This window comes from Ictalurus punctatus, chromosome 19, assembly GCF_001660625.3.
Source record: "Ictalurus punctatus breed USDA103 chromosome 19, Coco_2.0, whole genome shotgun sequence".
In the NCBI taxonomy this organism is placed as follows: Eukaryota; Metazoa; Chordata; class Actinopteri; order Siluriformes; family Ictaluridae; genus Ictalurus; species Ictalurus punctatus.
Window position 1 is genome coordinate 4,831,757 of NC_030434.2, and position 24,651 is coordinate 4,856,407.

At 39.6% G+C, this 24,651-nt stretch overlaps 1 pseudogene across 1 annotated transcript in view; it reads right to left on the reverse strand.

Annotated features, from left to right (window-relative positions):
* LOC108279575 (zinc finger protein 850-like) overlaps nt 1-22,332 on the reverse strand; it is a 39,077-nt pseudogene extending 16,745 nt beyond the window's left edge. The window contains exons 1-3 of the transcript XR_008398357.1: nt 20,842-22,332; nt 16,001-17,001; nt 2,647-3,536 (exon numbers count right to left, since the gene is read on the reverse strand). The product of XR_008398357.1 is annotated as a zinc finger protein 850-like (transcript). The remainder of the gene's footprint in view (nt 1-2,646; nt 3,537-16,000; nt 17,002-20,841) is intronic.
* Between the last annotated feature and the right edge of the window lie 2,319 nt (nt 22,333-24,651).

A 24,651-nucleotide genomic window follows, 5' to 3' on the forward strand; every position in this document is an offset into this window, starting at 1 on the left:
GCCGAGGTCACATCTATATGCTTTTCCTCTGATCAGTCTGCTCCCACAAGTTCTAGCAAGAGTTCACCAAGACTGTCTACGTCTGCTGCTAGTAGCACTAGCATATTGGCCGAATATGGTTCTCAGAGATAATTTCCCTGCTCGTCGGTACTCCTCGGGAGATTCCCATCCGCAGTGATCTACTCTCTCAAGCCGGAGGGCTGATTTATCATCCTCGGCCAGAACTATGGAAACTGTGGATCTGGACCCTGAGGGGCACCAGCTCATAGATTCTGGTCTCACAATTGAGGTTGTAGAGACCATGTTAAATGCTAGAGCACCATCCACAAGGAAATTGTATGCACTCAAGTGGCGGCTTTTTGTCATGTGGTGTGAGTAACATCAGCTAGACACAGTGAACTGTGCAATAGCTCCAGTCCAGTAGTTCTTACAAGAACATTTGTCAGCAGGGTTGGCTCCTTCTACAATCAGGGTTTATGTGGCCACCATTTTGGCCAGCCACGCCCCTGTTGATGGAGCCTCTGTGGGGCAACATCCTCTAACTTTGAGGTTCATGCATGGGGTCAGACAGCTGAGGCCCATCTGCAGGCTGTGCATACCTTCCTGGGACCTTCCTGTGGTCTTGGAAGGTCTGTCAGGGGCCCCATTTGAGCCCTTAGAGTCAGCCTCTGAGAAGCTTCTGACTCTAAAGGTAGCTCTTCTACTGGCCCTGACATCTCTCATGCAAGTGGGAGCTCTACAAGCTCTCTCTGTTGCCCCTTCCTTCCTTGACTTTGCCCCTGGATTAGCCAAGGCCTTCCTGTATCCTAGGCCGGATTATATTCCTAAAGTGCCTACATTGGCTGCCCTCCCTATGGTGTTGCAGGCTTTCTGCCCTCCTCCGTTTCTCACACCAGAACAAGAAAGGATGCACCTGCTGTGTCCAGTAAGGGCTCTCTGTACTTACGTCCACCGCTCCGGCCAGTGGCGTAAGTCAGAGCAGCTGCTTTTCTGCTTTGGCGGTGACAGTAAAGGTGATGCTGTGTCAAAGCAGCGCATCTCTAATTGGATAGTGGAAGCAATATCTATGGCTTCCCTTCCCCAGACTTCATTCTTATCTATTTCTCCTCCATTCTCTTTTCTGTCCGTTTTACATGAACAAAGCCTTTTCACTCTGTAGACAGGTGTAGACATTTTGATTTCTCTGTTGGTGATCTAAAGACACTCAAAGGGAATAATAGTGTGATCAATTCAGTCTCCTGATCATCTTTGCTGAATGTCTAACATGGCAACACAGTGTCAGCATTCTGTAGTTTCTTATCTCTGTCTCCATATTTAAATACTATTAGAATCATTTGGTCTGGATTAAACCTAAGAATATGGCAATGCTGTGAGGCAGTGCGTCAGATTTATTCTGTGATATCTGAAATATTTAGCTTGTTATACTAGAATCCTTTTAGTGGACTTTTGCCCAGCATATAATAGCATCATTCAAAATCTATTGATGAAATAACTGGTAGTAATGTAATTCAACTATTAAACTCATAGAATATCCCACATGTAAACTTTATTCAAGTTGGAGAACCTGAAGGATGATTAATATACATGAGCTAATCTGTGAGTATCAAAGCAAAGCATCTGAAGATTTATAAATGTAACATTTCACATTTTTAAAAGGAAATTACACAACAATGAAAAAACCCATTTAAGTTTTGCATTATGGAGAATTTTTTTGATTAATAAGGAAAGTATAAATTTGGTGTATTATTAAACATGTGATTTACTAAAGTGAAGGGGTCATCAAACCCAGACCCCTGGTAATGTACTCTCTCAATGCTTCATTCACTGTATATTCACGACTGTGATAGTGAGCCTGCAGTAAAAATTCTAAGACTTTCGGGTCATACAAACATTTTCTTACTTCTTATAGGAACATATATACAACAAAAATCCATTCATTGATCTTACTGTGTAACTGTGTTATCCTGGTCAGGGTTGCAGTAAAGCTGAAAACTATATCAGGAACACTGGGCTCAAGGAACCATGGATTGGATGCCGTCCCATCAGATGTTCAAAAGGCATATATGTGTGTGGTCGTCAGGCATCCCCATACTTTTGGCCACACATTGTAGTTAGCTATAATTAAATGGACGCTGCAAAGATGGAGTAACAAGAACTATTGCTTCAAATTGTCTGTAAACAGAACCATCTTCTGTTGGCTTGGAAAGGTTTCCAGTTTGACAGTATGCATAACGCAACATTTAAAAAAGCAATTTTTAGCAAATTCAAATTTAAAAATTATTTAAAATGAAAAGTGTTATATTAGAGGGAGAAGTCATGTGTCTCACTCAGAGGTCTGGATTGGTCGATTAAAATGGGCATGCCCATTGGATAAATATTTATATTCCATGCTTGGTATTGTAGCATCTGGGTAAAAACAGGACAATAACAAAATCATAAATTTTGATAAAATCCAGAGAGTAAAGCAATAAAGTCCCATGCAACAGAATACTACAGTCCATGACAAATAAAGTATAATTTTATGCCTAAATGTATCTTTACCACCCTTTAAAAAAATAAAATTAAAAACATGTATCTTAAATTGACAAATTCACATGTTAAAATCTAATGGCTTTATTTTAGAGCACTTATGTGTCCTTAATGAACTTGAATTAGTATAGCTACGCCCACATTGTCCACATAAGTATGGCTTTTGTCCTGTGTGAATGCGCTCGTGTCGTTGGAGTTGACTCTGACGAATGAAACTCTTCCCACACTGTCCACAGAAGTACGGCTTTTGTCCTGTGTGAATACGCTCGTGTCGTTGAAGATTAGGCTGTTGAGCAAAACGCTTCCCACACTGCGAGCAGTAATACGGCTTCTCTCCTGTGTGAATGCGCTCATGTATTTGGAGATTACTCTGGCAAGTAAAACTCTTCCCACACTGTCCACAATGATATGGCTTCTCTCCTGTGTGAACACGCTCATGCTGCTGGAGATAGCGCTGGCAAGTAAAACTCTTCCCACAGAGTTCACAGTGATATGGCTTCTCTCCTGTGTGAATGCGCTCATGCTCTTGTAGATTACGCTGGCAAGCAAAACTATTCCCACACAGTTCACAGTAATATGGCTTCTCTCCTTTGTGAATGCGCTTGTGTCGTTGAAAATTAGGCTGGTAAGTAAAACTCTTCCCACACTGTCCACAGTGATACCGCTTCTGTCCTGTGTGAATGCGCTTGTGTCGTTGAAGATTAGGCTGGTAAGTAAAACTCTTCCCACACTGTCCACATTGATATGGCTTCTCTCCTGTGTGAATGTGCTTGTGTTGTTGGAGAGTACTGTGATGAGTAAAACTCTTCCCACACTGTCCACAATGATACGGCTTCTCTCCTGTGTGAATGCGCTCGTGTTGTCGGAGATGACTCTGACGAGTAAAACTCTTCTCACACTGTCCACAGTGATATGGCTTTTCACCTGTGTGAATGCGCTCATGTCGTTGGAGAGAACTCTGAACAGTAAAACTCTTCCCACACAGTTCACAGTGATACGGCTTCTCTCTTGTGTGAATGCACTCGTGATGATGACTTTTATTAAAACTCTTCCCACAATCTGAGCAGTGGTACATCTGGAAAACACAATAAAATTATACAAGATGCTTAAATAATTTTAGATTTTGTCCTCATGTGTTTATGTGATTGTTTCTGGAAACATCTCCTACAATACTGTAATACAGCTTGACCACCCAATGTGAAGGTGTGAAGTTATAGCTCATGCCACATGCATGATTCTTAAAATTCCAAGAATACTGCATCCCTGGGGACTTGTATGGTGGTTGCTAGGTTTGTGTGATATAGACATTCTGTACAGGATTTCACTGAGTTTCATGAACAACCCCAATTCCAAGAAGCTGGAACACTGTGTAAAATGTAAATAAAAACAGAATGCAATGATTTGCAAATATCATAAATCCATGTGTTATTCACAATAAAACATTAGAAAACATCAAATGTTTAAACTGAGTAAATGTACCATTTTAAGAAAAAAAAAACTAAGATACTTTTTAATTTGATGGCTGCAACACATCTCAAAAAAGTTAGGCCGGGTTCAACAAAAAGCTGCAAAAGTAAGCGTTACTAAAAAGAAATATCTGGAGGTTAATGGGCAACAGGTCAGAAACATGACTGGCTATAAAAAGAGTATCTTTGAGAGTCTTCCAGGAGTAAAGATGGGCAGAGGTTGACCAATCTGCGAAAAACTGCACCTACAATTTGTGGAACAATTTCAGAATAATGTTCCTCAATGTGAAATTATGAAGACTATGAATATCTCATCATCTACAGTACATAATATCATCAAAAGATTCTGAGAATCTGGAGAAATCTCTGTGCACAAGGGACAAGGATGAAAATCAATATTGCATGCCCATAATCTTTGGGACCTCAGGCGGCACTGCATTAAAAACAGGCATGATTCTGTAATGGAAATCACTGCATGGGCTCAGAAACACCTCCAAAACTCATTGTATGTGAACACAGTTCGCAAATGCTGGTTAAAGCTCCATCATGTAAAGAAACCATATCTGCACATGATCCAGAAATGTCGCCATCTTCTCTGGGCCAAAGCTAATTTAAAACGGACCGAAGCAAAGTGGTCAGACGAATTGAAATTTGAAAGTATTTTTGGAAACCACAGACTAAACTTATGAGGACTAAAGAGGAGAGGGACCATCTAGCTTTTTATCAGCACTCAGTTCAATAGCTTGCATCTCTGATGGTATGTGGCTGCATTAGTGCCTATGGGCATCTTGCACATCTGCAATGGCACCATCAGTGCTGAAAGGTATATACAGGTTTTAGAGCAAAATGTGATTCCATCCCATCTTTACTTCTGAAAGACTCTGCCTCTCTCAGATACTCTTTTTATACCCAATCATATTACTGACCTGTTGCCAATTAACCTAATTAGTTGCTCCAGCTGTTTCTTTTTAGTAACACTTACAGTGGGGGAAATCAATATTGAATGCATCAACATTTTTTTTAAGTAAATATATTTCCAATGAGGCTATTCATATGAAATTTTCACCAGACATCAGTATTAACTCAAGAAATCAGGAAAATTTAAAGGAGTATTAAAAGGTATATTAAAAGTAAAAAAAAAAAAAAAAAGTAATGAACACACTAACTGAAATTTACTTAATACTTAGTGGAGAAGCCTTTGTTTGTAATGACAGCTTCAAGACACTTCCTGTATGAAGAAATTAAACACAGAATTAAACTACAGTCCTAAATTAATAATATATATTCTCGTGTGTGTGTATTGGGTTCAAATTTAAACTAAACAGCCCTCAAAGGATTTATAACAATTATTAAACGTATCCCTTTACCAATGATTAGATTAATAAGAGAACATGTAAAATACACAGAGACAAGTCCAAAGATTCATGAGCCTAGGATAAACCAAGTTCATTTTATAGATAAACACTGCACTAATACATTTCTGAGGAAATGTCTGGTACAAGAATGCTATCCGAGTCCTGTAAGACGAACTTACATTCTTAATCATCACAATAGAAAAGTCAGATGTGAAATAAGGAGGAAATATATTTCTTATTCCATGTCCCCCAAAATCATAGTGCACTTTAAAATTATAAATGAAATATATCCCACTAAAGAATTTCTAAGAGTTAAATTTAACATGGAAATCTCAAATTAATGTTTATTCTGTAATTCTGATATAGAAACAATGGAACATTTTTTTTATTATTATTGCAAATCTGTTCAAGGTTTTTGGAGTGATGTGTACAACTGGTTGAAACAAAAGATTAGTGTTATACACTCTTACTTGACAAAAAACAAAACAAAACAAAAAACTCTTTTCTGATAAATAATCAGTCAATTTTTTTATCCATAAATGAAGATACATAAAAGCACCGCCTCAACCAAACATTTTCAAAAAATAACTTTCTATATATGTGGACTCACTTAAAATAATGACTATTCCCCAAGCCAGAAACCTATTTTCAATGTTAGACAAGATAAAACTCATAACAAACCCCTACAAATATTCTCTTATTTTTATTTGTTTCATTTATTTTTCTTTCCATGTCTACTTTTATTTTGAATTATGCAAATGTTATTGTGTCCTCAGTCTGTTATGTAATAAGTTCATGAATAAGTTCATGAATAAGTTTTATTGTATTGTAAACACTGAATCAACCAATAAATAACAAACAATAAAAACACGTCTTCACATCGTTCTCAATGAGACTAGTTAGAGAGTTTTTGGAGGACGTGGCCACGACGTTTATGGACCGTTAGCCAAGATTATATATAAAAATAAACGTTACCAAGACGTGGTAAACTAACAACGTTGTCATAAAGTAATATCACACTGACGAAAAGAGACTAACGGGTGACGTCATCAGAACGCGCGCTGCTTGCTCTGACGTTTTCTGCTTGTTGTATATAGTGTTGTCATGGTTACTTAATTATAAACAAGTTCTCAGAGTTTAAAAATGAAAAGATAAATCAGACACGTGACTAAACTTCACCTCTGAGCCAGTAGCAGCAGGAGTCTGTGGAGATTTTCCTAAAGAGCGGGGTCTGGACTCTGATTTCATTATAAGAGTAAAGAATCAGGACACTGGAAGGAAAACACAGAGATTCATAACTCCAGAATCTCCACTAACCTGTTAACCGAGTATCTCAGATGGTAAGTTTCAGATGAACTCACCTTTAGTGAAGTTACACAGAGGATCAGAGCCTCAAAGCCCGCGGGGAGAAGGAAGCTCCGAGAACAAGCGTGTGTGAGTTTCCTGTAGTGACGTCATCTTCTTCTTCGGATTTTAATGGCAGCTTGCATGCTTGATATTTCACTACTGCCATCTTCTGGTCTTATTTAACTCCTATACAGAGCCCCATGTCGTATTCTCCTCATTAGTCCAGTTTTTATTAGAAAGCAGATCAGGTTCCTTACCATGTCCATCCTCTGTGTTTCATATTTCCTACAGGTAACAAGCACATGTTCTACAGTCTGGTATTTGACAATGCTCACACAATCCAGATGGATGTTTCCCTATAATATGAAGTGTACTATTTAGTATATTGTGTCCTATTCTTAATCAGAAAGTATTTGGGCTGCTTTGGCTCTGAGGATCTGGCTATCCAGAATCCCACACACAGCTAATATACACTACAACACACAGCTGTACAAAATACCTGATCATTTAACGCCCAATGGTATAATACAGTCATTATTTTCTGTATCTTTTCCCTCAGTAGATTACAGTAGTTTTGAAAGTGTGAGTGTTTTAGTGCTTAAGTGTTTAAGTATTAGTGTTTAGTGTTTAGCTGCCGATTGTTGCTAAGCTCTCTGTTCTTACCTTTTGGCCACAAAGCTGATATTCTAACAGTGTGGAGTGAAATTTCTATAAAAACATCTAAACAAGTTTATATTTATGTTATTAAATATTCTCTGTACACAAACATCCAAACATGAACTTTCACTAAGTGAAAATGTCCAAATTGGGGCCAAAGTGTCAATATTTTGTGTGGCCACCATTATTTTCCAGCATTGTCTTAACCCTCTTGGGCATAGAGTTCACCAGAGCTTCACAGGTTACCACTGGAGTCCTCTTCCACTCAACATAATGGAGCTGGTGGATGTTAGAGACCTTGTGCTCCTCCACCTTCCTAAATAGGGTTTAGGTCTGGAAACATGCATGGCCAGTCCATCACCTTCTCCCTTAGCTTCTTCAGCAAGGCAGTGGTCGTCTTGGAGATGTGTTTGGGGTCGTTATCATGCTAGAATACTGCCCTGCGGCCCAGTCTCTGAAGGGTATGTCATAGTACATGTTGGCATTCATGCTTCCCTCGATGAACTGTACGTATATTTGTAACATTGCATTTTACACTGTTTTTCCTGCCCCTCCTCTGATTTTCCACTGATTCTGTGTAGGGATTTGAGTCGTTTCAGCATGCACTGCACGAGCGTAAGGAGCGGCTGAAGGAAAAAGAACAGCAGCTGTTGCACCACCTACAAACCAACAGCTTCCTAAAGGTATATATTCATATACATTTACATTTACTCATTAAGACTTTATCCAGACTAATGGAATGTTAACAGCGAGGTGTCAGAGTACAGTCTGCAATGATAAATAAACACAAAGTGTAAGTCACAGCAGATAGATTACAGTGATGGAACTTATTCTTGGTGTCACATCTGTTAAAATTAGGAAAAGGAGTTTAGATTAAAGTAAGTAAGGCACAGATACGTAAAAACCAGTAACGGCGTCATTGTTCTTTTACTTCCCACCTCTAAAAGTGGGGTAGAATCCCGTTGACAGCCAAAGGGCCTTACTCAGGGGTCCAACAGTGTCTCTGACAGACCTGGTATTTGAACTCACAAACTTTATTAGTAAGAAATGTGAACCACTGAGCTGCCCCAACTGTGCTTTTCTTTAAAAATGGGATTAAAACTGTTTATCTAATATAACCATAATCTGCGATCGATTAGCGACCGACGTTTAGGAGTTCCAACTCAGCGTGGCGCAAGGTCCCTTTCCAAAACCTTCACACTAACTGTTCCTCAGTGGTGGAATGCACTTCCAATCTCAATCCGGACCGCAGAATCTCTCACCATCTTCAAAAAACAGCTAAAGACCCACCTCTTCCATCAACACCTAACCAACTCATAATTTAAAAAAAATAAATAATAAAATTATATATATATATATATATATATATATATATATATATATATATATATATATATATATATACTTACACCTCTACTCTGCACTTTGCTTCTTCTGGAATTCAATTAATAGATCTTGTATGGTAGCACTTCTTGTATTGTTCTCTGCTTGCTATCGCTTTGCTTGTATCGTTCTCATTTGTAAGTTGCTTTGGATAAAAGCGTCTGCTAAGTGAATAAATGTAAATGTAAATGTAACTATAACTATAGCACTGTACACAGTACAATGAGGAGCAATGGTGTTATGCAGAGAGGAAAGCAAGGCGCAACAGAGAACTGTTTAAGAAGAAGCAGGAGTACCTCAACGAATTAATCATAATTTAATCACACACCAGGAGCAGCTGAGGAAGCAAAATGAGACCAACTGCATCTATGCTGAATATTTAGATGCAGTGGTGAAGGAAAGCAAGGAGGTTAGTCATAACTCATCAATATTATTGTGCATTAATAAAACCACGAGTGTGGATGAAACATGTAAAATGAAATGCTGTAAAATGTGTTGATTGCATTATGAACATATCTGAGTTATCCTACAATTACACTGCAATCAAAGCAACTGTGTAATATGGGAAGCCAAACAACATGAAAGCTGGTCCATACATAGCTATTCAGAAGAACAGCACAGCGCGGACCGATTACCCGCACGACCCATTGGGTTCTGTAGTGCAGACCAATTTATGAACATTGCTCTCAGTTTCAGGAGCCACATGAACTGATTGAACACTATGAGGCACGGGGGTGAGGGAGCTGATGGCTTCTGTAGACAGGAAGCATGAAGAGGAGTTGAAATCCCGTGTCAATTTGGTATAAATTAGGCAAGAGTACTACCTCACACGAGTGACTATTATTATTATTGGTGGTGGATCCTTAGATTATGTTTGAATACTGGTTTTAAACACACTCATCAACTGCTTTATAAGACTTGAAGTGCGTAAGTCACGAGAAGCCATATGTGACACAAGGGAAGGAGGATATAAATGCCACACATATATGTCAAAATATGTCCCAAAAGTGAATGGTAGAAAATATTACATAATACATATGCTTATTAAGCATGATATTTGTATTGCTGAAAGCAATGACATAAAAAATTATTTGTTAAATTCTTTTCATTCACAGATTCAGGAGTTCATATGTGATCTGATGTCGATTTGGGAGAAAGTGAGCCGAAAGAGAAAAAGATGAACAGCAGTACAAAATGACAACACAAAAGAAAAACTAAATCCAACACAAAATGTATGGGTTACACATGTAACTCTGTTCCCTGAGCAGGGAATGAGACATTGCCTTAGCTCAACGTTGTGGGACGCGCCCTCGGGCGTGACCAGTATCTAAAGTTTGTGTAACGTCATGCCCATTTATAGGCCTGTCGTGATCAAGTGACGTGGTAATTAAGTGCGTCGCGTGATATAAAAACAGCACCTGTGAACCATGCCATCAGCCTCTATTATCTGACGCGAAGACGCAATTCACAGGCATGTCCTAGTATGACAAAGTTACACAACGTCTCGTTACCTTCTCAGGGAACAGGGTTACCCCAGACGTTCCCTTTCAAAGGGAACTCCATGTTGCGTTAGCTCAACTACTGAGGGTTCAGCCGGTTCAAAAAGGTCGGAGCCCGATGGTCAATGCAAGACACTCGAGACCGGGGTGGAATGTATATCCAGGCTTTAAATTCGAATAGTGTGTGTGGTGTAGACCACTATGCCGCAGCACATACATCCTGTAAAGGTACCCCTCTTTGGACAAAGCCTTTGAGGAGGTGACACCCCTAGTGGAATGAGCCCTTTATGCCCAGAGGTGTAGTGAGACCACACGCCTCATAAGCAATAGAGATTTCTTCCACTTTCCAATTAGAGATGCTCTGCTACAACATAGCATCACCTCTACTGTCGCCGCCAGAGCAGACCAGCAGCTGCTCAAACTTACGCCACTGGTCGCAGCGGTGGACGTAAGTACAGTGATAAATCAGCCCTCTGTCTTGAGACAGTACATCCTTGTGGGTGGGAATCTCTCAAGGAGTGCCGGCCAGCAGGGATATTATCTCTGAAAACCATATTTGAGCTGGCCAGTAAGGTGCTACTAGCAGCAGACATAGACAGTCTTGGTGGTCTCGCTAGAACTTGTGGGAGCAGAGCAATCACGGGAAAATGCTCCGATGTGACCTTGACCACATGCACCACAGCGTCCAGCGCCATTGGTGTGGGAGGAGTGAGGGCAAACCACAGCAGGCAGTGTGTTGTCTCCTCGGATGATAACACATCCACTTCCGCTTGGCCAAACCTCCGCAATATGGACTCCACCACTTGTGGATGGAGCCTCCAATCCCTGGGCCTCAGAAGGATGTCTACCCCCACATTCCAGCTGCCCAGAATGTACATTGCACTCACTGACAAAAACTTTCCCTCTGCCAGTGAAGAATTAGTTGCACCTGCCTGAATAGGGGGTGTGAACATAATCCTCCATAGTGGTTAAAATGTGAAACCACCACTGTGTTTTCTGTCACAACTAACTCATGGTGACCTCTCAATTTGGAAAGAAAGAATTTCAGTGCTAGAAACACAGCCCACATTTCTAGGCGATTTATATGCCACTCCAGTTGCAGGCCACTCCAGAGACCATGAGCTGGACAGCCATCTAAGACATCTAAAATTTTAAAAACTGTGACTTAGTCATCAGAATCCACCAGAAATGTTTTGGAATATAAAGCATTGACAACTGTTGTCCTTCATGGACATGGTCTGTGGGGCTCTCTAGTGGTGGGGGATGTGTTTTGGTGTACATTTGTCAATTTAGTTCTCGTAAGAGGCTGACAGTAATGATGTGGGCATCTAGCTAACAAACCAGTCTGTGATTTGGGGTGTAAGGGATTAATAAAAACAAATAAGTAATGAGGAGCCAAGCCGTGTAATGCCTTGAATGTCAACATAGTGCTCTTAAAATCGACACGGAACCTGACTGGGAGCCAGTGCAAGGACTCCAAAACATTTCACATATGTCCACATTTCCTGGTCCCCATCAGGATCCTGGCGGCAGAATTCTGTACATATTGCAATTTGTTGATTGTGGATTTAGAAACTCTGGCTAAAACAGCGTTACAGTAATCCAACTGAGTGACAACAAATGAGTTTATCAGCTTTTCAGCCAGAGAGAAGTTTAGCACTGGATGCAGTCTAGCTATATTTCTGAGGTGAAAAAAGGATGCTTTAACAGTGCTCTCAACAAAAGAATCAAATGTTAGGCTGGTATCAAAAGTTACTCCAAGGTTCCTCAATTTACTTTGAGTCGCTAGAACAGAGACAATAACAAACAGAGACAGTGGACCAGCTTTGAGAATTTGATGACGGGAATCTATAAGCATAACTTCGGTTTTCCCGCTGTTCAGGCATAGAAAGTTATTATTCATCCATGCGTTTATCTCAGAAATACAGTCAGAAAGAAAACAAACATCAAGGTTTTCACCAGATTTTGAGTGAATGTAGATTTGGGTATCGTCAGCATAAACGTGATAACAGAGGCCAGGAGATCGCAGCAGATGCCCAAGTGGAGATAGATAAATATTGAAGAGTAGAGGACCTAAAACTGAACCCTGAGGAGCACCAGTGAGTACAGAGCTAGTGTCAGACCTGTAGCCACCCATAGAAATAAACTGGGAACGGTCAGTAAAATAGGATTTAAACCAGTTTAAAACTGTCCCAGACACACCAAAAACACTTTGAAGGCAGGTAAGTAAAAGACCATGATCCACAGTATCAAAAGCAGCTTTAAGATCAAGAAGAATAAGAATGGAAGTACTCCAGAATCAGAGGCCATCAACAAGTCATTGGTAACTCTGACCAATGCCATTTCAGTACTGTGAAATTTATGAAAACCTGACTGAAGGGGTTCAAAAAGTTATTCATTGTAAGATGATAACACAACTGAGAGGTAACAACATGTTCAAGCATTTTGGCAAAAATGGAAAATTTGAGATGGGATGAAAATTGTTAAAATCATTCCTTTACTACTGGAACGTAGTTCCTTTACTACTGGAACGACCCCAGTCTCCAATGATTCATTTATAATGCTGAGGATAGTAGGGCACCAAACATTGAAGCACGATTTAAATACTTTTGTGGGAATTGGATCAAGCAAGCCAGTGGTTGATTTCATGCTGGATTCCTCCCTTGTGAAAGCCTCAGAATCAAGCAGTGAGAAATGAGTGAAAGAAACACCAGTGAACCCAGATGGATGAAGGAGTGAAGAGTCAGAGTCAGGTGAACAGAAATTTCTTTTCAAACATTATCAATCTTAGAATTAAAAAACTGAAGAAAAGAATTACATAGCTGCTGAGAAACAGGCAGGGTGGTAACAGTATTAACTTGAAGCAATCTGTTTATGGTCTGGAACAAGCGTCTGGGATTATTTTGATTGTTTACAATAGCCTGAGAGAAGTAAGATGATCTTTCAGTCTCCATTAGTGCTCGATAATCACCCAGAAGATCCTTCCACGCTTGTTAGTAGACATTCAAGCCGGTAAGTCGCCATTTGCTCTCTGTTTTCTGACAAGCAGCCTTTCTAGAGCGCAGATTGTCATTATACCAGGGAGCAGAGCCGGCGAATGTGACCTTACGTGACCTTAGGGGAGCAAAATTTAACTGCAGAACTTTCTCCTCCAGCGATGATGGATGCAGATCACATAAGTTGGAAACAACCGAATTGGAGAAAACTGTCTGATCCATAGACTTCCACTTCCGGAAGGTTACTGTTGGGATGGTAGGCTCACTTGGATGTTACAGTTCCTGATTAAAAAAGACAGCAGAATGATCTGACAGTCCAATGTAAACAGATGAAAACTGCGATACAAACAAGCCATTTGCAATCACAAGATCCAGATTACAAACTGTGTGAAGTTAAAACAATCAAGTCACGACAGAAATTCCTTAACTGCCACAGAGTCACTCCGATCCACATGAATGTTAAAGTCTCCCACAATAAGAATTCTGTCAAACTTCATTCTCAACATTGACAGGAAGTCAGCAAACTCTGACATAAAAGCTGCATGTGTCTTAGTCTTAGGTGGTTTATAGACTGTAGCGGTGATGGTAGATATAGGAGCAGAAATACTCAAGATCACACATTCAAATGATGAAAACTGGAGAACGGACACAGAGCTTATTTTGAACTTCAGGTCGTAAACCTGCCTCCGCCTCTGGCAGATAGCCTTGGGTGGTCAAATACTCCAAAGCCCGTTGGAGTGATCTGGTTGAACAGGAGGCCATCATTTTCTTTATGCCAGGTTTCAGTTAAAAACAAAAAGTCCAGCTTTTTATCTGCAAGAAAATCCGATAAAAGCAGCGCCTTGTAATAACAACACGGACGGCACATTGAATAATGCAGCATAAGCCAGGCTCTGAAGCAGAGACGACAGTGGATTAATATCCACGCAGGGAACCGATATTAAATTATCGCACAGGTGTAGCTAGCATCAATGAACAATCATTTACAATGTTTCTTATATATAATCCAGGCATACATTTACATTCGGGTGTGTCTTTATCACAATTTTGCACACCTTTTTCAGTTACGTCTCTATAATGGGCTTATTATTTAATGCAGCAGTATATTTCCCGCTTATCTATTCCTTGGTCTTCTTTCTCAGTCGTCATCTCAGACGCAGACGTCTTCAATGGCGTCATAGCACTAAAGGGCCTATATGTTTTCTCCTTTTGTTGAGTCATGAGTGCATGCAGTCCTTCCTTATCTATTCCTATGCAATGGTCTCTCTCTTTTTTCCTGCTGTGTTCTGGGTGGGTCCTTTATAAACTCTGTAGGCAGGTGTAGAAATTTTGATTTTTCTGTTGGTGATATAAAGACACTCAAAGTGAATAAAAGAGATTGTGTGAAGATCGATCCAGTTTCCTGATCATCTTTGCTGATTGGTCTGGATTAAACCTAAGAATATGGCAATGCTGTGAGGCAGTGCGTCAGATTTATTCTGTGATATCTGAAATATTTAGCTTGTTATACTAGAATCCTTTTAGTGGACTTTTGCCCAGCATATTAATAGCATCATTCAAAATCTATTGATGAAATAACTGGTAGTAATGTAATTCAACTATTAAACTCATAAAATATCCCACATGTAAACTTTATTCAAGTTGGAGAACCTGAAGGATGATTAATATACATATGCTAATCTGTGAGTATCAAAGCAAAGCATCTGAAGATTTATAAATGTAACATTTCACATTTTCAAAGGAAATTACACAACAATGAAAAAACCCATTTAAGTTTTGCATTATGGAGAATTTTTTTGATTAATAAGGAAAGTATAAACTTGGTGTATTATTAAACATGTAATTTACTAAAGTGAAGGGGTCATCAAACCCAGACCCCTGGTAATGTACTCTCTCAATGCTTCATTCACTGTATATTCACGACTGTGATAGTGATCCTGCAGTAAAAATTCTAAGACTTTCGGGTCATACAAACATTTTCTTACTTCTTATAGGAACATAAATACAACAAAAATCCATTCATTGATCTTACTGTGTAACTGTGTTATCCTGGTCAGGGATGCAGTAAAGCTGAAAACTATATCAGGAACACTGGGCTCAAGGGACCATGGATTGGATGCCGTCCCATCAGATGTTCAAAAGGCATATATGTGTGTGGTCGTCAGGCATCCCCATACTTTTGGCCATACATTGTAGTTAGCTATAATTAAATGGACGCTGCAAAGATGGAGTAACAAGAACTATTGCTTCAAATTGTCTGTAAACAGAACCATCTTCTGTTGGCTTGGAAAGGTTTCCAGTTCGATAGTATGCATAACGCAACATTTAAAAAAGCAAATTCAAATTTAAAAAATTATTTAAAATGAAAAGTGTTATATTAGAGGGAGAAGTCATGTGTCTCACTCAGAGGTCTGGATTGGTCGATTAAAATGGGCATGCCCATTGGTTAAATGTTTATATTCCATGCTTGGTATTGTAGCATCTGGGTAAAAACAGGACAATAACAAAATCATGAATTTTGCTAAAACCCAGAGAGTAAAGCAATAACGTCCCATGCAACAGAATATTACAGTCCATGACAAATAAAATAATATTATAGTTTTATGCCTGAATGTCTCTTTACCTCCCAATAAAAAATAAAATTAAAAACATGTATCTTAAATTGACAAATTCACATGTTAAAATCTGATGGCTTTATTTTAGAGCACTTATGTGTCCTTAATGAACTTGAATTAGTATAGCTCCGCCCACATTGTCCACAGAAGTACGGCTTTTGTCCTGTGTGAATGCGCTCGTGTCGTTGGAGTTGACTCTGACGAATGAAACTCTTCCCACACTGTCCACAGAAGTATGGCTTCTGTCCTGTGTGAATGTGCTCATGTTGTTGAAGAGTACACTGTTGGGTAAAACTCTTCCCACACTGCGAACAGTAATAAGGCTTCTCTCCTGTGTGAATGCGCTCATGTCTTTGGAGATTACTCTGGCAAATAAAACTCTTCCCACACTGTCCACAGTGATAGGGCTTCTCTCCTGTGTGAACGCGCTCATGCTGTTGGAGATAACGCTGGCAAGTAAAACTTTTCCCACAGAGTTCACAGAGATACGGCTTCTCTCCCGTGTGAATGCGCTCATGTTGTTGGAGATTACGCTGGCAAGTAAATCTATTCCCACACTGTCCACAGTAATACGGCTTCTCTCCTGTGTGGATGCGCTCATGCTGTTGGAGATTACGCTGGCAAGTAAATCTATTCCCACACTGTCCACAGTAATACGGCTTCTCTCCTGTATGAATGCGCTTATGACGTTGGAGATTACGGTGACAAGTAAAATTCTTCCCACACTGTCCACATTGATACGGCTTCTGTCCTGTGTGAATGCGCTTATGACGTTGAAGATTAGGCTGGCAAGTAAAACTCTTCCCACACTGTCCACAATGATACGGTTTCTCTCCTGTGTGAATGCGCTCGTGTTGTCGGAGATTACGCTGGCAAGTAAAACTCTTCTCACACTGTCCACAATGATATGGCTTTTCACCTGTGTGAATGTGCTCGTGCATTTGCAAAGTACTCTGAACACTAAAACTCTTCCCACACTGGGAGCAGTGATACGGCTTTTCACCTGTGTGAATGCGCTCATGTCGTTGGAGAGAACTCTGAACAGTAAAACTCTTCCCACACAGTTCACAGTGATACGGCTTCTCTCTTGTGTGAATGCACTCGTGATGATGACTTTTATTAAAACTCTTCCCACAATCTGAGCAGTGGTACATCTGGAAAACACAATAAAATTATACAAGATGCTTAAATAATTATAGATTTTGTCCTCATGTGTTTATGTGATTGTTTCTGGAAACATCTCCTACAATACTGTAATACAGCTTGACCACCCAATGTGTGAAGTTATAGCTCATGCCACATGCATGATTCTTAAAATTCCAAGAATACTGCATCCCTGGGGACTTGTATGGTGGTCGCTAGGTTTGTGTGATATAGACATTCTGTACAGGATTTTGCTGAGTTTCATGTACATCCCCAATTCCAAAAAAGTTGAGACACTGTAAAATGTAAATAAAAACAGAATGCAATGATTTGCAAATCTCATAAATCCATTCACAATAAAACAAAGAAAACATCAAATGTTTAAACTTTAAACTGAGTAAATGTACCATTGTAAGGAAAAAACTAAGGTAATTTTGAATTTGATGGCTGTAACACATCTCAAAAAAGTTAGGGCGGGTTCAACAAAAGGCTGCAAAAGTAAGTGTTACTAAAAAGAAATAGCTGGAGGTTAATTGGCAACAGGTCAGAAACATGATTGGGTATAAAAAGAGTATTGTTGAGAGTCTTTCAGAAGTAAAGATGGGCAGAGGTTCACCAATCTGCAAACTGCATCTACAGTATCTCACAAAAGTGAATACACCCCTAAGTAAATATGTCCAAATTGGGCCTAATTAGCCATTTTCCCTCCCCTGTATCATGTGACTTGTTAGTGTTACAAGGTCTCAGGTGTGAATGGGGAGCAGGTGTGTTAAATTTGGTGTCATCGCTCTCACACTCCCTCATACTGGTCACTTGAAGTTCAACATGGCAAAGAACTCTCTGAAGATCTGAAAAAAACAATTGTTGCTATACATAAAGATGGGCTAGGCTATAAGAAGACTGCTAGCACCCTGACACTGAGCTGCAGCATGGTGGCCAAGACCATGCAGCGGTTTAACAGGACAGGTTCCACTCAGAACAGGCCTCGCCATGGTCGACCAAAGAAGTTGAGTGCACGTGCTCAGCGTCATATCCAGAGGCTGTGTTTGGAAAATAGACGTATGAGTGCTGCCAGCATCGCTGCAGAGGTTGAAGGGGTGGGGGGTCAGCCTGTCAGTGCTCAGACTATACGCCACACACACTGCATCAAATTGGTCTGCATGGCTGTCGTCCCAGAAGGATGCCTCTTCTAAAGATGATGCACAAGAATTCCCGCAAACAGTTTGCTGAAGACAAGCAGACTGAGGACATGGATTACTAGAACCATGTCCTGTGGTCTGAGGAGACCAAGATAAACTTAATTGGTTCAGATGGTGTCAAGCGTGTGTGGCGGCAACCAAAGACAAGTGTGTATTGCCTACAGTCAAGCATCGTGGTGGGAGTGTCATGGTCTGGGGCTGCATGAGTGCTGCCGGCACTGGGGAGCTAAAGTTCACTGAGGGAACCATGAATGCCAACATGCACTGTGACATACTGAAGCAGAGCATGATCCCCTCCCTTCAGAGACTGGGTCCATCACCATCACCTTCACCCACCATGCAGTATTCCAGCATGATAACGACCCCAAACACACCTCCAAGACGACCACTGCCTTGCTAAAGAAGCTGAGGGTGAAGGTGATGGACTGGCCAAGCATGTCTCCAGACCTAAACCCTATTGAGCATCTGTGGGGCATCCTCAAACAGAAGGTGGAGGAGGACAAGGTCTCCAACATCCACCAGCTCCGTGATGTCGTCATGGAGGAGTGGAAGAGGACTCCAGTGGCAACCTGTGAAGCTCTAGTAAACTCCATGCCCAAGAGGGTTAAGGCAGTGCTGGAAAATAATGGTGGCCACACAAAATATTGACACTTTTAGCCCAATTTCACTTAGGGGTGTACTCAATTATGTTGCCAGCGGTTTAGACATTAATAGCTGTGTGTTGAGTTTTTTTTTAGGGTACAGCAGTGTACACTGTTACACAAGCTGTATACTCACTACTTTACATTGTAGCAAAGTGTCATTTCTTCAGCGCTGTCACATTAAAAGATATAATCAAATATTTACAAAAATGTGAGGGGTGTACTCACTTTTGGGAGATACTGTACAATTTGTGGAACAATTTCAGAATAATGTTCCTCAATGTGAAATTGTGAAGACTATGAATATGTCGTCATCAACTACAGTACATAATATCATAAAAAGATTCTGAGAATCTGGAGAATTCACTGTGCACAAGGGACAAGGATGAAAATCAATATTGCATGCCCATAATCTTTGGGCCCTCAGGCGGCACTGCATTAAAAAGAGGCATGATTCTGTAATGGAAATCACTGCATGGGCTCAGAAACACCTCCAAAACTCATTGTATGTGAACACAGTTCGCAAATGCTGGTTAAAGCTCCATCATGTAAAGAAGCCATATGTGTACATGATCAAGAAACGTCGCCATCTTCTCTGGGCCAAAGCTCATTTAAAACGGACCGAAGCAAAGTGGAAAACTGTTCTGTTGTCAGACGAATGAAATTTGAAAGTCTTTTTGGAAACCACAGACTAAACTAATGAGGACTAAAGAGGAGAGGGACCATTTCGCTTTTTATCAGCACTCAGTTCAATAGCCTGCATCTCTGATGGTATAGGGTGCATTAGTGCCTATGGGCAGCTTGCACATCTGCCAAGGCACCATCAGTGCTGAAAGGTATATATAGATTTTAGAGCAACATGTGCTTCCATCCACATTCCATCCCATCTTTACTTCTGAAAGTATCTGTATCTGAGAGTATCTGAGAGAGGCAATCATGTTTCTGACCTGTTGCCAATTAACCTAATTAGTTGCTCCAGCTGTTTCTTTTTATTAACGCTTACAGTGGGGGAAATCAATATTGAATGCATCAACATTTTTTTCAGTAAATATATTTCCAATGAGGCTATTCACATGAAATTTTCACCAGACATCAGTATTAACTCAAGAAATCCATAAATAGAAAGAATTCACAAAATTAATGTCCATAAGTTATGTGTAATAATGTGGAATGGCAAAGGAAAAAAGTATTGAGCACACTAAAAAAAGTTCTCCAAGGCAAGGTAAGGCTAGGAACCAGCTGAAATCCATGAGTAGTTAGAAAGTAATTATACCCCCGATCTATGCAAATTAATATCAGCTGGTTTAGTAAATTGATGGTCTATATAAAGGCTTTTCATTACCAAGGTGTCACACAAGAAGCATCTCATGATGGGTAAAAGCAAAGAGCTCTCCCAAGACCTTTGCAACCTTATTGTTGCGAAACGTATTGATGGAATCAGATACAGAAGCATTTCAGAACTTCAGAATCTTCCAGTGAGCACCATTGGGTCCATTATCCACAAGTGGAAGCAACATCACTCTGTCATCAACCGGCCACGCACAGGAGCTCCTCTCAAAATTTCTAACCAGGGAGTCAGAAGAATAGTCAGAAGAGTAGCCCAAGAGCCAAGGACCACTCGGAAAGAGCTCCAGGAACACTTGGAGGCATCAGGTACCATCGTCACAGAGAAAACAATAGGCAATGCAGTCCACTGCTCATGCTCACCCGCAAGACTCCATTATTAAAGAAAAGGCATGTTGAAGCTCGTTTAAAATTTGCTACAACTCATTTGGACAAGCCTGTGAAATACTGAGAGAGTGTAGTCTGGTCAAACGAGAGCAGAATTGAACTTTTTGGCTGTCATACTAAACACCATATCTGGAGAAGAAATGGCACTGCACATCACCCTTAAATCACTATACCAACAGTGATGTTTGGAGGTGGAAGCATCATGGTGTGGGGCTGTTTTTCATCGCATGGTACTGGCAGACTTCGTATAATTGAAGGAACAATGAATGGAGCCCTTTACCGGGAGATTCTTGAGAATAATCTGCTGCCATCCACCAGGATGATGAAGATGAGACAGGACAACGATCCAAAGCATACAGCAAAGGAAACTCTCAATTGGTTTCAGAGAAAAAAAAAATCAAGGTGTTAGAATGGCCCAGTCAATCACCTGACTTGAATACAATTGAACAAGATTAAAAGACAATATGTGTAGAATAATGGACAAAAATCACACCTGAATACTGCGGCCCATTAATTTCTTCATACAGGAAGCATCTTGAAACTGTCATTACAAACAAAGGATTCTCCACTAAGTATTAAATAAATTTCAGTTAGCGTGTTGCATACTTTTTTCCTGTGTCATTCCTCTTTATTACACATAACTTTATTTCTGGATGTTAATGTTGTGAATATTTTAGAGTTGCAGATTTACTGAGCTAATACATGAATATTGAATGTTAATAACCTCAGTGGAAATACATTTACTGAATAAAATGTTGATGCGTTCAATATTTTATTTTATTTCCCCCACTGTATGTGTGTTTATGAAGAGAAAAGACCTAAAAATATGATTATTGCCCAAAGTGGCAGAATGTTTATAGCACCCTGGCTCTGGAGCTCTCAGAGATAAGACTACAAACTTCTGCACAAACTGAATAAATAAAATTAAAAAAGGAAACACGAGATCAGAGTTCTAGAATTGTATAAAGGCATGTATCTAGGATAAGCAAGGTGTTGATCTGAAGACCAGTTCAGCTTTGATGTTTGAATAAATAAAGTCTATCTTTTGACATCAAGACACCGAGACTCTTAGAGTGCTTTTTGCTGAAGAAGATTCCACAACACTAACACGTGGAGCAAGTGTTACACATTTCCATTTAATGAACTTTAGTTAGCTAGCCAACTTTTAACAGGCTTGTCATTTGGTTTACTAATTTGCTAATTGTTTAAGAATTTACAACAGAAACAGGCGACATAAAGTGTGAGCCCTGACCTAAACCCAGCTAAAACGGTTACTTTGTGAAATTTAACCGGACCAAACTATATCCGTTGCAACGATGTACCAAATAATGCTCCAGTGACATAACCTTCAGATATTTGTCATGGCGATGTTCTAGAATGCAGCGAGTATGTCCCAATGACCATGGTCAAGAGTCTGATTGGTTAAGTCTTGCAATCACAACTCAAGAATACATGAGCGGTGCGTACCTGTCTCCCATGACAATTCTTCAACCTGAACTCCACCTTTATTTCTAACATATCTCACTCCTTTGGTCAGGGGTGGATATGCAATTCTTGAGCCGTTATGGACAGCAAGCGAAATTGTTTACTTTAAAACCCATATAGGACTGACTTTCATTCACTGCCTTCAAACTCAAATGTTTTTAATGGAAATTGTACACACCTGTGTCTCGAGTACAGTAAAATCAAACAACAATCAGCATTTATAGCATTTATTCATCAGCATTTTGTCCCCAAACTAAGCTAATACATAACCATTAAGCTAAATAATTATTTTATAGTCTTACCAACAAATTCATATGCAGAAGAAAAAAAAATGAACTTGATAAATATTATCAATTCTGACAGTTTAATCCCCATCTCTACCTACTACAAGATCAGTCGAGCATATGCGGCATTGCAGGAACCTTAAAATAAAAAAAATAAAAAAATTGAGGTTTGTTAAACAAATCCGTTTGACAAAAAAAAAAAGAAAGAAAGAAAGAAATATGGAGCACTGCTATACAATGGAAATCTCTGAGGCCTCAAACAAAAGAGACCGCAGTACTGAGTCTAATCCACCTATGCAGTGTAAATCACAAAGTGGGAGGGGGGGGGGACTTCCTGAGCTGGAGAGTAAATCCATTTTGACAATCCTCGAGACAATCCAACTACCTGATGCCAAAGCCGACGAGCGACACAAGGAGTTAAGCACACAAATGAAACAGCAGAGTGCCATGATCGCAAGCGTAGCCAAAACTGTCCAAATAAATTCAGAATAAATAAAAGAATGCAAAGAAATGATGACTGTTTGATAAAGAAATGAAAACTCTCATTAAAGAAAAAAAGTAAGTTGAAAAGTCGCATATTGGACCAGGAAAGATGCAAAAATTGAATGGTGTCTTTGTATAAAAGGGTGGAAAGAAAAGCTGGGAGAATGGATAAGGGAAGAAGTCATTCAACTTCTGCGATCTGGTGAGATGGAGGACTGATGTTACCCGACACTAAAACTGCACCTTTCTTTTTATTCTCTTTTGCACTATTCTGCTGAGTTTTTTTGTTACACTAGTTATATCTTCTGTTTCAATTGTTCAATAGGTTTAATGTCCTCATTGAATTCAAATGTTTATTTTTCTTCTTTAAATTGTAGGGGTCTAAAAGATGTTGTTAAAAGGAAGGCAATGTTTGTGTGTTGCAAAAATCAAAAATCATAATTTTGTACTATCATTCTCATTTCCTGTAGTTTCACTTTCCCTTCTGTCATTTTAATTTTTTTGTTAGAAGAATGCTTTTGTTTTACTTTTTTTTTTTTTTTTTACTAAAGACACCATGCGGAGTCCATCCACGTCGGATTTGTCTAAATAATATCAACTAATCTTCGACTAAGGTATGTTAAAGACCTAATATGGCAAACATTCAGCTTGTTCAGGTGTTGAGTGCAGGATGTTTAGTCATTCTTCCTCCGTCGTTAGTAACAGCTTCATCTGTGCTAAGTATATATTAGTTAGCTCTCTGACAGAGAAGATAGCATCATTAGAGGTGAGCATCCAGACTCTAGAGAGGGTTAGTGACAGTGAGAGCAGTGTAGTTTCTGTAGGGGAAAGTCTGGATGCCTCAGGCAAGATAGCAAACCCCCAACTGCGGCATTAGAGCCCTCACAGCAGGGTGAATGGGTGACGATGAATGGGCATAATCGCAAAGTCAAAGCTAACGCTAATGCTCACCCACATCTCTCTTCTTCCCATGTCCAACAGGTTTGCTCTCCTCAGTGAAGCACCCACTGACAAACCTGAAAGAGCTCTGGTTATAGGGGACTATCTTAACTGTTCCCCGAGTCAATAAAAAAAGTAGAAACATTCAGAAAGTTTGTTTTAGTAACCTTATTAACATAAAATTAGATCATACTGAATGCACAGTTGCCACCTTTAAACTGAAAGTAGGACTGTTAAATATTAGATCCAATATGTCTAAAGCACTTATTGCTGATGAAACTATTACTGATCAGGAGTTTAATGTAATGTCTTTAACAGAAATATGGATTAAACCAAATTAGTACATAACACTAAATGAAGCTAGTCCTCCTGGATACAATTACATACAATTAGCCCCATCTAACTGGCAGAGGAGGTGTCACACTTATTTATAATGATAATCTAGGCATCACAAAAAAACCTAGTCATAAATTCAACTCTTTTAAAGGTCTTTATACTAGTATAACATATGTAACCTCAAATCTACCGAGTCGATTCCACTAATTATTATTTACAGACCAACAGGGCCATATTCTGAATTCCTAGGTGAATTTGTAGATTTGAGCTCAAACCTGGTTGTTTCTCTAGTCAAAGCATTAATTGTTTGCGAATTTAATATAATTTTGATAACCCAAAAGACCCTCTGAGAACAGCAGTTGTGTCCATTCTAGATTCAGTAGAGGTCAATCAGAATGTAATAGGACCCACTCATAATGGTGGTCACACTCTTGACCTTATACTAACATTAAATATAGAAAATGTCACATTTCCGCAGTCTGAGGCTCTCTCAGATCATTAACTTCTCATTTAAATTGCATATTGATCATAATATTTGCACCTTGCCACGCTTCCACATCAAA